This window comes from Rhinolophus hipposideros (genome assembly GCF_964194185.1).
Source record: "Rhinolophus hipposideros genome assembly, chromosome: X".
Classification (NCBI taxonomy): Eukaryota; Metazoa; Chordata; class Mammalia; order Chiroptera; family Rhinolophidae; genus Rhinolophus; species Rhinolophus hipposideros.
Genome location: NC_138046.1, coordinates 100,808,876 through 100,823,751, shown reverse-complemented (window position 1 = coordinate 100,823,751; position 14,876 = coordinate 100,808,876).

The window sequence follows — 14,876 nt, the reverse complement described above, 5'->3', positions numbered from 1 at the left end:
GATTCCTTGTCTAAGCTCTCTGAGCATGACAGTGAACTGGGGGTTTGGTACTTCTATCATCTTTTATCCAGAAACACTGCTTCTCCTGCCAGATCTAATCTGCTATTAACCCCATGCAGTGATTTCTTGATTTTAATTTCAAACACTTGTAGCTTTCATATCTAGAAGTTAAATTTGGTTATTTTTACATCTTCCATATTTCTACATAACTTTTAGAACATATGGGATACAATGATAATAGCCATTTTGATTTCCTTGTTTTCTAATTCTAACATGTGTGGCAGTCCTGGGTCACTTTGAGGTGAATGTTCTCCTCATTATAGCTCAAGTTTTTCTGTCTCTTTGTATGCCCGGTAATTTTTATTATTATTATTTATTTCTTTTTCTAGTTACCGTCCACATTCAATATTATATTAGTTTCAGGTGTACAGCATAGTGGTAAGACATTTATGTAATTTATGTAGTGATCCCCCCTGATTAGTCTAGTACCCACCTGGCACTATATAGTTGTTGCAACATTATTGACTATATTCCCTATGCTGTATTTTACATCCCCATGACTGTTTTGTAACTACCAATTTGTATTTCTTAATCCCTTCAACCTTTTTCACACAGCTCCCCAGCCCCCCACCCCTCTGGCAACCCTCAGTTTGTTCTTTGTATCTATGAGTCTCTTTCTGTTTTGTTTGTTCGTTTATTTTGTTGTTTAGATTCCACATATAAGTGAGATCATATGGTATTTGTCTTTCTCTGTCTGTCTTAATTCACTTATCATAAAACCTTCTAGGTTCATCCATGTTGTCACAAATGGTAAGATTTCATTCTATTTTATGGCCAAGTACTATTCCATTGCATTGTAATGACGAGCGTGGAAAAGGAGGAGAGGAACACATGCAAGAATGGGGCTAATTTATTTATTTATTTAATATCTAATCAATTTATTTAGCAATATGCAATAGCAAAAGACAAAGGCAATTAATAGAATGTGCTAATGACTGAAAGTAAAGGTGGTTAAGACTAAACTATATACATTGATAACAATGTCATGTCACAGGAGTATACATACATATAAGTTTAAGAGATCCCAACATATGTTTACTATTGATCAAAAATCACAAATAACATCACTAAGGAGTATCCTAAAACAGTAATAAGCTCTACAGGATAGTAACTATTACAGTAGATGTCAAAAGCTCACCAAACTGGGGGAGAACAGCACTGGAAAAGTCATAAATTAAAACCTTGCCAGGTCTGTAGCTGAGAAAAACTCAGGCGTCCCCCACACCGCTGCTTGCTAGTTCCTAAGAATGCTGCTGCTGTTGGCGTTGTTGTTGTTGTTGTTGGAAGTAAGGAAGTCTTCTGAGACTGCAAGCTACAAGCTGCATACAAGTTCCCAAAGATGCTCGCATGATGACAATTCACCAACGAAAGAAGTCTCTGCTGTCCATTGAGGCAAGTTCCGATATCTTACTCTGAAACAATCCAATCCTGAAAAGCAGTCCTGAAACAGCAAATCTTCTGAATAGCAATCTCTTGAAACAGCAATCAATCCATATGCCACCTGGGGTCTGTCTTATATATTTCTTTAGATGCACCCCAGAGCTAAGTTTGTGTCCCTGCCTCCCCTCTCAAGGAACAGCCAGTTCCGGGAGGGTTCTGCTGTTAATGATAAGAACGTTGCACATACGGCTGATGAAAATAATACCTACTGTTTTTGTCTGGGACCATTGGCCCAAGGCCTTCCAAAGCTTGACAACGTGCCTGTCGCGTCATCCTGATATAACTTAGCTACTTCTTCACTTCATCTGTTGATGCAGGCGAAACAGACAGCAAGCAACATCATCTTTTTTCTCTCCTAGTTAGGAGGATGAGACCAAAGGGGGAATTCTCTCACCCCCTTCTCACAGAATTTTTTTAACCCTAAGCTAACCATCATCTCACAGCACAGACAGAACAGCAGCCTCATCTCACATCTCCCCTACTCGGGAGAATGAGACCCAGAAAGCAACATCATCTCATATCTTCCCTGCTAGGGAGGATGAGACCAAAAGTGGGAATTTATTCAACCCCTGATTAAAGCACAGAAATCACCTCACATACAGGAACAGATAAAAGCTAATAGACAAAAGCTCACATCAACCAATGAAGAGAAATTTTCTTCAACATCTTCCCTACATGTACCACATCTTCTTTATTCAATAGTCTATTGTTGGGCACTTGGGTTGCTTCCATATTTGGGCTATTGTAAATAGTGCTACAATGAACATAGGGGTGCATATATCTTTTCAAATTAGTGTTTTGGATTTCTTTCGGAAAATACCCAGAAATGGAATTGCTGAGTCATAAGGTAGTTGTATTTTCAATTTTCTGAGGAACCTCTAAACTGCTTTCCATAGTGGCTACACCAACAGGGTGTGAGGGTTCTCTTTTCTCTTCATCTTTGCCAATGCTTGTTGTTTGTCAATTTATTGATGATAGCCATCCTGACAGGTGTGAAGTGATACCTCATCATGGTTTTAATTTCCATTTCTCTGATGATTAGTGATGTTGAACATCTTTTCATATGTTTATTCGCCGTCTGTATGTCCTCTTTGGAGAAATGTCTATCCATGTTCTCTGCCCATTTTTTAATGGGATTATTTGTTATTTTGATGTTGAGTTATATGAGTTTTTTATAAATATTTTATATTAACCCCTTATCAGATGTATCACTGGTGAATATCTTCTCCCATTCAGTGGGCTGTCTTTTCATTTTATTGATGTTTTCCTTTGCTGCAAAAACTTTTTAGCTTGACGTAGTCTCATTTGCTTATTTTTTCTGTTGTTTCCCTTGCCCAAGGAGATAGAAAAAAATATCACTAAGAGCAATGTCAGAGAGTTTACTGCTTATATCTTCTTCTAAGAGTTTTATGATTTGGGGTCTTACATTTAAGTCTTTAGCCGATTTTGAATTTATTCTTGTATATGGTGTAAGATGGTCCAGTTTCATTTTTTGCATGTATTTGTCCAGTTTTCCCAATACCATTTATTGAATAGACTGTCTTTACCCCAGTGTATGTTCTTGCCTCCTCTGTTATAGATTAAATGACTATATAGGCGTGGGTTGATTTCCAGGATCTCTATTTTGTTGCACTGATCTATGTGTCTGTTTTTATGCCAATATATATATGTCTGGTAGTCTTTGGTTGGATGCCATAAATTATTAATTTTACGTTGTGATGGTGATGAATATTTTTGTAGTTTGATAAATATTAAGTTTTGTTCTGGAACGCAGTTAAGTTACTTGGAAAGGTTTTCATATTTGGGGGTCTTGCCTTTACGATTTATTTTGCTCTAAAAATCTTCATTTTATACAAAAATCTTTCATATATATATATGAAATTCTCAGAGAAAATGTAAAAACCATATACCTCAATGTGGTTGGCTCTCAAAAATTATCATTAAATTATTTGAATGCACATATCTCTGAATCTAAAGACACCATGGTACCACTTTTCATAATTTTCCTCTATTTTAATTAACTCACTTACTAGCCAAATGAAAAGTCCCTCAAAAGTATCTTAAATATAAAATTTGAATACTGTGTTAAACAACAAAAAATAATAATTTTCTTAAAACTGATTCTGAAACAATTTACTATTCTAATCCAAGCTTTCCACTTTAAACTAACTATACGTGGTTATAATATATGAGAACGCAGAACTAGAAGTTATGTTGAAAAAAAATATCTGTTCTTACACTTTATATTATAAAACATATTTCACTCTACCAGGAAGAGCCAGACATATTCTAAAATATTTATTTGCAGTAATGTAATATTTATTTGCAGTAATGAATACATATTTCCCATTAATAATTAATAAAGTCAAGTACTGACTACACCCCTGATAGAGAAGTATTATTTTGAGGTTCCTGCCTCAGAAATGATATTAATTTTCATGTTCATATATCTTTAATTTAGAAAAAAGTATTTTCATTATATTCTTTGTAACTAGAAGAATCCCCATTCTATATTCAAAACTGTAACAGTAAAAAACAAAGGCCTACTTTATATAAAGCCAGAAATTATAAAATAACCACACACACATATAACACACATGTGTATATATATATGTATATATATGTGTATATACATATACACTTATACATATAAACATATATACAAATATATATATGAATATATATATATATTCGTATACACAAAACTTCCTCACTGTTGTTTTCAAAATATTATAGCAAAAACTATGACTTACATGATATTTATTCATGAATAAACACTGAGTGTTTTTCACTTGTCCTTTTTGTCACACTGTCTATGGAATGAGAGATAATATTTGCAAATCATATACCCGATAAGAGGTTACTATCCAAAATATATAAAGAACACCTATGTCTTAATAGCCAAAAAACAAATAGCCCAACCTAAAAATGGGAAAGGAGTTGAATAGACACTTCTCCAAAGACGTACAAATGGTCAATAGGTATATGAAAACGTGCACAGAATCCCTAACCATCAGGGAAATGTAAATCTTACCTACGATGGGATGTCATCTCAAACCTGGTAGGATGGGTATTATAAAAAAAAAGAAGAAATGTTGGTGAGAATGTGGATAAATTGGAACTCTCGTACACTGTTTGTGGGAATGTAGAATCATACAGCTGCTATAGAAAACAGTACGGAGTACCTTCAAAAAATTAAAAATAGAATTACCACATGATTCAGCAATCCTTCTCCAGAGAATATATCCTGAAGATTTGAAATCAAGATTTCAAAGAGATATTATGTGCATTTGCATGCTCATTGTAGCATTAATCACAATAGCCAGATTTGGAAACAACCTAAATTTCCATTGATGGGTGAGCGGATAAAGAAAATGTGGTCTATACATACAATGGAATATTATTCAGCCTTAAAAAAGGAAATTCTGCCATATGCAACAACGTACATATACCTGGAAGAAATTATGCTAAATGAAATAAGACAGTCACAGATGAACAAATACTGCATAATGCCTCTTATAGGAGATATCTAAAATAGTCAAATTCATAGAAACAGAGAGTAGAATGATAGTTGCCAGGGGCTGGCAGGAGGGGAAAATGGGGAGTTGTTCGATATGTATCAAGTTTCAGTTATGCAAGATGAATACATTCTAGAGGTCTGCTCTACAACACCGTTCCTTTGTTTAACACTACTGTATTATACATTTAGATTTTGTTAAGAGAGTAGATCTCATATTAAGTTTTCTTACCACAATACAATTTTTCTAATTAATAAAATAAATTTAAAGATGAAGACACTGGGATATGCCAATATAATGAGAATGTTATGCTCAGGTCTTAAATTCTCAGCTCAAGGCCATGCCAAATATTATTGACTTTCTGTGAATGTGGTAACAGTCTTATTTTTTGCATCCACAGTAGGAGACATAAAAACACTCAATGTTTAATTTTGAAGACTACCTCATAATGAGAGTTTAATTGGAAACTTCAAACAGGGTACTTACTGAAAAAGAACTGGAAATACTTGGTAGTGGAATGAGGAGACAATGGTAGATTCTAATAAGGAATATCTGAACCTCCTACTCTCACTTAGCAATTTTTGTAAGGATAAGCAGTCTATTCTACAGTATATATTGAGATTGTTTTTCACTATATTTGGAGATATGTAATGATTTTGCAAAGAAGAGTTACCTAGAAAATGGAAGCCAGGTTTTCCCTTTCCAACCTCTTCAGCCTTCATTGTATTGACTCTTGGTACCTCCAATGCTACTACTGTCCACTGGTCAGGGTACAAACTTGTGAAGATGAGATCATAAATAGCATTTTGACTTATTAGCCTCATAGTAGTACTAGTAAGACCCAAAAAAATCCCGTGGATATTTCCTTAGTATCTCAGTATATCAGTAAAAAGCTACACTCAGCCATAAGCAGAATCACCATCTTGGCTGCACGTCTGAGGGAATAATGTTTATTATTATAAAGGGCCTGCTAGAAGCCCCTAGAGCTTCCTCTATCTACTATAATAATATTCCAAAAGCATAACTATATCCCTGAGAGAATCACAGTGATTATTTTTACCATTGAAGATTTGACAGATTCAGGGCTCTTGATTTCTAGCACATTTCATTTTAACTTTTCAGTTTGTCTACTGTAGAAGTCAGAGTATTCAGGAGTATAACAAAGGATTGCTAAATTTGATCAGCTAGGGACAACAAATTGAGGCCTTTGTTCTATACATGGTCTCTTCACTGGAATAAATCAATAAGGTTCTAAGGAGGCTGCTTTGCTTTCTAAGGAATCAATAGCTATTGATTAGGCACATGCTTTTATTCCTTTACTCTAAAAAGCTGAGAACATCAGAACAATTTGCTTGCAACTCACAAGGCAACAGTATTTCATTGTCTTGCCTCAATCTTTTCACTCTAGGAGTATGTCACAGCTTTGTTCAGAGACCTTAACCTTCTGACATCACACTCATCTTCTCTTTTGATGGCATCATGCTCAGAGAAACCAGAGATCAGTTAATAGACTTTATACTAAGTATCTTTGCAAGACTCGTGTGTGCCAAAAAGTCAGAGATCAATCACATGAACCAAGTCCCAGTTCCTAAGTTTGGGGAATTTCCCACATTATGAGGCAAATCCACCTTCTACTATAGAAGCTAAAGATCTGAAGTATTTGTTTTCTCAGTCTCCATTGAAAGTAGGGCAATGGCACAGGAAGCAGATTCTATCAGTTAGATATATATGCTCCAGATTTGGAATTAGAAGCTGCCAGTGAGTGAAAAACAGCAATTTCGGAATCTATTCTGGTCACACAAAAGAACAGTATGTAGTAGAAGTAACATCCACTTTCCAGAAGCAGCAGCATCTAAAGTTCTGTGTTTGTGAGCTCAGCGTTACAATCTGCAGAGTCATCAAGTAATCCAGCAGTAGTGGCAATCATATCTTTACAAAATCAGACTGCAAAATGAGTTTAGACATTTTTCCTGGCTGGTAGTTTAGGCCCATAGTTCTCTGACTCTCCAAGCAATTCTGTGAACTACTCTATATCATTATAATAAATATATTTTCTTTGCAAAGTTATCAAAGTCAAATCATGTTGCTTAAAACTAAGAGTTCTGTCTGATACAATCAATTATCATTTAGTGAGTGTCTTCAATTGGCCTTTTAGATCCTAGAGGAAGCTAAATAAATAGGACACAGACTCTGTTAGTATATATGCTTGTGACGGGAAATGGGATGGGTGTTATAATACATACATACACAAGAAACTATGCAAGTACAGCTAAAATTTTGTTTTTCTTATGCTCATTGTGATTTCTTCTTTAATTTGTGAATTATTTAAGTAAAATGCATAATTCCTCAACATTTGGATATATTTTTAAATATTTTTTTATTGATTTCTAATTCAATATTCCAATGCAAAAAACCCCACATTTTATTGTATTTCAATCTTGGAAATATCGCTTTAAGTACAACCATATATGAATTTTGTAATGTAGTCTATATGTACTTGAAAGAAGTGTGATGTCTATCATTGTTAAACAGAGTATATTGTATATTTTAATTTGATCAAGTTTGATATTTGCATTAAAATCTACAAACTTTTGGCTGATTGTTCTGTCTACTACTGAGAAAGTTAGTTAAAATTTTCCACTACCACTGTGGATTTGTGTTCTGTCAATTTTTGCTATATGAATGTTTAGGAACATGGTTATTTGTATAGAATTTCAGATTTACTACATTGTTTTGAAGAATAGATCTTTTAGTCATTATGAAATGTGAAACAAATTCTATAGGTAAGTCATTTGAATTAATAAGATAATTTAACAAGGTTACTGAATATAAGGTGACTATTTTTTAAAATATGTATTTGTATGAACCAATAGCAAATAGGAAATGAAATTCAGAAAATAATGCTCTTGACAGTAACATCTAAAAAATGAAAAATATCAGAATAAATCTAACAAGAGGTGTAAAGATTTTTATATATAAAACTATGGAATTATTGAGAAAAATGAAAAAATACCTAAGTAAATCAAATGATATACCATGTATGTGGGCTGAGGGACTCAACTTACTAAAGAAGTCAAAAATGTACAGATTAATCTCGGTTTCAATGTAATCAGGTCCCATTAGTTTGGATTTTTTGTTTTGGTTTTGTGTTTGGCCATTTTATTTTCTATGTGTTCATTTGTTTTATTTGTTTGTTTGTTTGTTAAGTTTACTGGGGTGACAATGGTTAATAAAGTTACATAGGTTTCAGGTGTACAACTCTGTAATACATCATCTATATATCACATTGTGTGTTCACCATCCAGAGTCAATTCTCCTATGAAAGGCAGTGTGGAGGCTCCTCAAAAAATTAAGAATGGAATTACCATATGACCCAGCAATCCCTCTCCTGGGTACCTACCCAAAAAATCTGAAAACATTTCTCCATAAAGATATATGTGCTCTGTTCATTGCAGCTTTATTCATGGTGGCCAAGACATCGAAACAAACAAAGTGTCCTTCGATAGATGATTGGATAAAGATGTGACAGGGCTGGCCCAGTGGCTCAGGCGGTTGGAGCTCTGTGCTCCTAACTCCGAAGGCTGCTGGTTCGATTCCCACATGGGCCAATGGGCTCTCAACCACAAGGTTGCCAGTTCAACTCCCGCAAGGGATGGTGGGCTGTGCCCCCTGCAACTAAGATTGAACACAGCACCTTGAGCTGAGCTCCCGGATGGCTCAGTTGGTTGAAGTGCATCCTCTCAACCACAAGGTTGCTGGTTCGACTCCAGCAAGGGATTGGGGGGCTGTGCCCCCTGCAGCTAGCAACGGCAACTGAACCTGGAGCTGAGCTGCACTCTCCACAACTAAGACTGAAAGGACAACTTGAAGCTGAATGGCACCCTCCACAACTAAGATTAAAAGGACAGGAACTTGACTTGGAAAAAAAAAGTCCTGGAAGTACACACTGTACCCCAATAAAGTCCTGTTCCCCTTCCCCAATAAAATCTTTAAAAAAAAAAAAAGATGTGATATATATACACAATGCTTGTTTTTTTGTGTGTGTGTGGAAATTAACAATGGTTTTAGAAGCACTAGGAAGTCTGTCCTCCTATAATTTAAAAATGCTACTTTCTTCTTCATTGATGCCTGAAATCTCACATTTAGATACTCATTCTATAACATTACTTTAATTTGCTCCTCTTAAATTTTACTCCTCACACTTCCCTAGAAGAGATAGAGACAGCACTGTACGTTTGTGAGCCATTTATGTTTTAGTATGAATGAGTTTGAGATGAATTTCCTAGAAGAAATTTTGTTAGGGAGAAGAAGGACAGAACAGAGGCAAGAAGCCTCTAAAAGGGTAAAGAAAAAGGAAAATGAATTCAAGAAATATAACAACAGACTCCAGAAATATAGGCCTTTTTCAATTTCTCAATCCCACTTAGAACAGCTCTGTCTACTAAAATTCAGAAAAGCACCTCAGGGTTTTTTGAAAATTAATTTGGGGAAGGTATTCAATAATGTAAAGATTTTGTTGGGTATCCGATGGACATGCGTCCTATTTGGGAGACCACCTCAGGGATACTGTGGATACCTGATCATGGCATTGTACACCAGAAGCTAAACATTAATGAATGCCAACTATAATTTTATATATATAATGTGATGGTTCAGTGTGAGATCGGAGGGATAGTGGATGGGGGGAGGGGGGTTCACAGTATGAGGGATATAAATGATGAACGTTTAAGTATTACCTTGTCTTGTACACCTGAAACTAATAAATAAAAAAATAAATAAATAAAATAAAATAAAATAAATAAAAAAAATTTAAAAAAAAGAAAAGCAGATGAACAAAGTATTTCTGCTTATTGATTTATTTTCCATTCCAGTATAAGCCACTGCCAATCAACTAGTCACTACCTGCTTAAGCCAAACTTTTAATTTAAAATTGTACATTTAAAAATGTTGCTTTTTAAGTTGTTATGTCATCTGGATTCCAAAATATGACATTTTGTTCTTTGTAGAACACATAAGAAAATTTTTTTCAATGTTTGGGACTATATGATTAATTTGCGAAATGGTGGAAAGAGCACTGGGTTGAGAACAGAGATTTTAATACTTGTTAACATTTAATATGCATCCATTTATCTTTGATAAATTGCTTAGCTCATCAGGCTTCATATTTTTCTCCTGTGTAAAATGAAGGCACTAAAATAGCTCATGGATTTGTTCCCCTCCACACCTTTAAGAGCGCATGACATTAAATCAAATGGTCATTTGATCATTCAGGTTATTCTTTCTAAGAATAAGACGGGGGGAAAAAAAAGAATAAGACAGGATAATTTTAGATGACACCTTTCTTTTAATGATACCAATGAATTTTGCTCAAAAATTCCCTGTTAACAAGTATAAATATCCTTTTGCTACAAATGGGGATATCAGTGAAGCCTAAAAACTTTCACTAAGCTTAGAGTTCAAGGTAAAAGAGCAAAGATTGTTACTATCAGTATTATTCAGAAAAACACTTTTTATATCTCAGTTTCGATTCAGAAAGTAATGTTTTAAATCATCCACAATTATTCAAAGGACAAATAATTTATTCTGTATATGACAGTTATAGTAACACAGTACTGTGATCCCTTAAATATTTCGAATTTAAACTTCTCCCTCATTTATTTAGAAAAAAAATGAAGTTCATTCTTTTGATCTAAATTAATTTACCAAAATAGATGTAAATGGCCTGTGCAAATAATCTTTTAAACATAACTTCTTTGTATTAGACTACACTCACTTGAGACAGGCAAAATAAGTAGATGAATTATTAAAATGTCTGCTACCTCTACAATCTGATGGTTTTATATATGATTTAATCAACAACAAATATGTCAAAACTTATTTAGACCAATGGTGTTTAAACTGTAGTCCTTGGAACTTTGGGATTTTGTCAAGGAGACTTGTGGGTTTATGAAAGAGAGGTACAAATAATCATAGCAGCACTTATTTTGTATTTTATAAATGTATTGGGATTATACTTAAAATTTTGTTTGAAAGATAGGACATGTTATTTTTAACATGTGGATACCACTGACTTATGCATAAAGAATATTTTCAAATGTAGAGGTTAATAAGGTAATAATGATATTAGCTAATGCATATTGAATATTTATAAATACCAAGCACTGTTTGAGTACTTTAGATGCACTAACTCATTTCATCCTAACATCAATCCAATGATGATGATCTCCATTTTAAAGATGTAGAAATCAAGGCACAGAACAACTAAATAACTTTCCCAATTAGTAAATGAAGGAACCATAATCAAACTCGGGCTGTTTAACTCCAACATGCTCACTCTTACCCATGACATTAATTCATTTCCTTAGACCTCCTTAGGATAGAAGAATGGACAATCCGGAAAACCAGGCAAAAGGAAAAAAAGTAGACTAAATGGAGTTTTTGATCAGAAAAGCACCAATAGAAGAGTGACATTAAAAAGATTCATTTGGTAAAAAATGTAAAATAAATTATATAACAGAACAGTCTAGATTTAAATATTTAGGCTCACTTATTCAACAAATACTCAGTGAGTCAGTCACCATCCTCTGTGCTTAGACTATATTAATGAACAAAGCATATAGAAAATTCTGCCCTCTTGAACATTCTAATGGACTCAGAGACATGAGTAGTTCGAGTAGTTTCCTGGACTTAAGGGCATGGCCTAGGAGGATAGCAATGAGCCTACAGAGTAAAGAATAAGTTGAAACATATTCAAATGATTTTTTTTTTAATCTAAACATTATAGCAGAGATAGAAGAATGAAAAATCAGAAAGGGGGACTTGTTTTGGAGGGGAAAAATGATTTGGAATAGCTGACTTTGAAGGAATAGCAAGGCATCCATTTGTATATATTTAGAAGGCAGTTAGCAATATAAAGCTGGAGCTTTAGTGAGAGTAAACTATATAAATACCAGAGTCATTTGCCACTGAGGGACTATCCAATCCAAAAGCAGGTTGTAGGTGGAACCGTAAAATTGAATATTCTTTTTTTAAAAAATTTATTGGGGTGACATTTGTTAGTAAAATTACATCGATTTCAGGTGTACAATTCTGTATTACATCATCTATAAATCCCATTGTGTTTTCACCACCCAGAATCAGTTCTCCTTCCATCACCATATATTTGATCCCCCTTACCCTCATCACCCACCCCCCACCCCCTTACCCTCTGGTAACCACTAAACTATTGTCTGTGTCTGAATAAATATTGTGATGGAGAAGGAGAACCAACAGACAAAATACAGAAGTTCGGTGAATTCCCAAAATGGGATGGGAAGAACCAAAAAGAGGCACTCAAGATAACAAACCGATTTCTTGCACATGTAAGAAGAGTAACAAAGTATTTTATAGCCACAAAACTCAAGGGAAAAGATAACAGTCAACTGTGGGCAGCAAAATATCAAAGCAATTGAGATTTTAAAGTAAATGAGATGGAAGATAAACCTTTGAATTTGGGAATTATGAAGCCATTATTGATGTTGAAAAGAAAATCTTGGTGAAATGTGAAATGAAAGTAAGGCAAAAAGAGAATGTAAAATAATGCATATATGCCACTTGTTTTACATTTCCCATAGTACAAGGAAAGAAAGGAGTACATGAATAGGAAGAAAGTTCTCCTTTATTTTGGTAGTAATGACATCAAGAACACTAAAGAATTTTGAATTTTGAAACAAATAACTTGATGGTTAGAGAAAACTTTTCTTAGCTTTTAAAAAGTTGTGCTTCAAATAGCTTATGCATATCCCAACTAATTCCTTAGTCTTTCCACTACTCTATGCTACTTCCAAGAGAGGATAGAAACCTGTCATTTATTTTTAACAATGCTTGCTCATTTCCCCAGCAGTTTTCTCTTAATTTATTATCTCTTACTTTCTTGCCTTAGCCTTACAATAATATTTTAGAGCAGGAGGACTATAACAATAATGCTGGACTCATTTAAAATTCCATCTCTTCAAACATATTTTCCCATATGAAATGCAGTTAGGATTAATTAAAAAGAAAGCAGAGTGACAAATCAGAAATCCCTCTTCTAAAAAGATAAAAAAAAACTTTTGTTCTGAAAGATAGATATGAATCACTGACAGCACATCTTCAGGTATTAGCTTGATGTGTTTTATGTAATAAAGTGCTAAGTTTTTCACTCAAGCTTTATTCCAGTATAATTGTGCCCTCTACAGTCTTATTAAGTGAATGAAGTTGACTTTAGCTTGAAAGAAATCTGATAACTCTCTGATACTCAGTCCATACTCAGATTTAGGCAAGAAAGCAATATTTGGTTCTTTAAAAAAATTGTCCTTGACCTATTTAATTTGTTGAATTCTCTAAGATAAAAGGTAACTAAATTTAACAAGTGGACATATTACTGGCTATGTGATTACCACTGAAAAAGAAAATAAAGTTGCTTGTAGATATAATTTTCTCCTTCAATACTGAAAACTTTGTTATTGGTGATAATGTTGAGTTTTATCTGAGCCTTGTGTAGGGGAGGAAGAAACTTTCTTCTACCCTTCTAGGTTCTTCCAGCTGGTTGAATAATCAGATTGACACTACACAAATTAACTAGAGAAAATAATCAAAATTAACTACATACATACATATGGGAACTCCACACACATGAGCGTCGGAGACCCCTACATACAAGAGAGGTTTAGAGACAGAAAGTTAAAATGAGGTATATATGACATTCTGAGCAACGGATGAAGTAAGGCACCTCGGGGCTTCAAGGGGAGGAAGGTCATTCACAGGACATAAGAAGAGCAGATGTTCAGTAATTAGAAGTTTGCCCTGCCCTATAGAGAGGTCATAAAATGTGTTAACTCTGGTTATAATTCTTATTACAGGGTAAAAGTTTCTCGTGAGCCTGCAGGGTCTCAATTGCCTTCAGCTCAAAATAATTTACATGCCAAAATGGCATGTCTTGGGGAGGCCTGAAGCCCTTTACCTGTAATCCTGGAAAACAACAAAGTTAAGCTATCCCTCTGCCCTTTGTATTGTGGAAAACAGCTTATTGCAAAGAACCACCCTTGTCTCTATAATTTAAATAAGACTCACAAATGGATCCCCTATGGCAAAGCCAGGCAAAGATCCTCCAAAGTCTTATTTTTGCCTCATAAATTATCAGCTGAATTAATTGGAACAAAATGCCTGATAAACTGTAATTAAAGTTTCACTTCTTCCTCCAGGCTCCAGAACTCTGAATCACTGTCAGCCGGAGTCAACATGTAATCTCTCCTGAGAATAGGCTAACCTCAGGGTGAAATATTCTGTGATCTACTGTCCAATCAAGCCACTCTTTCATCCCAAATCCCCACATGCTATTCTTTTGAACCATGTTTACTCCTCCCAATAGAAGAAAACCCCTTCTTGTCCAACTTTTGATAGGCATGTAGTTTTATGGTCACAGGGTTCTCTCTATTGCAATAGTCCTGCCCCCTCTGTTGCAAGTAGATCCCTCCTTGACATTATCCTTTTGAATAAACTCTCTCCTTACTAAGTCAGGATTTTTTACTTGACATTGGCACCTAGTAGAAAGAAGTAAATATTTCTGCATTTGGATATATGTGATAACAGGGAATTGAGAACTCTTAAGTATTAAATAATTTGATTCATTCAGTGAATTATAAGTGTTAAAGAATACATTAAAGAGTCCACAAAAATATAGTCATTTAAGCATCTGCTATGTGCGAGGGTCTCCTCTAGTAGACCCCAATTAGACAACGCTGTTTGCTCAAAAATCACACAGGTTAGTAAGAACACTAATATAAAACCATCATGAGATGAGTGGATAAAAAGGTATACAAAGCGCTATGTGCACTTTTA